Raw genomic sequence first — 506 nt, 5'->3', positions numbered from 1 at the left:
CAAAAAGCAATTGAACTTGCTTGAAAATGGAATACTCTACTAACAAAAATCTGTAAGAATTATAAGTGTATGTATGTCCCTTAAGGTCCTTGTGTAATGTGATATTGTACCCCCTAGCTCAATTGTCCATTGTATATTATCCATATATACTTGTGTTCCCTCATGTACTTCCTGTATTGATTTGTTGTTAAGAAAAAAAGGGGGGAAAAAGAGAATGCTGTATTTGGATCTCTTCATAACATGCAAGCCTTTGTTAAAATGAGTTCAGACAATGTTGATATTACACTGTTATTCAACAGAGATAATATAAGAATATTCCTGTGAGTTTCAATAACAAAGGATTAATTGTAATTCTCCTTGTTATGACCAATCATCTGTTTCTGGGAAATAACGGACGTGCACATTCAGCCAATGGGCGTTTGATTAACAAACCAAACCAGGCCCTTTTAGTGCTGTCATGAACTCACCAATAACGATTAGAGATTAACTTTACTGACGTTTTTATC

The sequence above is a fragment of the Oncorhynchus keta genome, chromosome 22, assembly GCF_023373465.1.
Source record: "Oncorhynchus keta strain PuntledgeMale-10-30-2019 chromosome 22, Oket_V2, whole genome shotgun sequence".
Lineage (NCBI taxonomy): Eukaryota > Metazoa > Chordata > Actinopteri > Salmoniformes > Salmonidae > Oncorhynchus > Oncorhynchus keta.
This window is presented reverse-complemented; position numbering follows the sequence as displayed.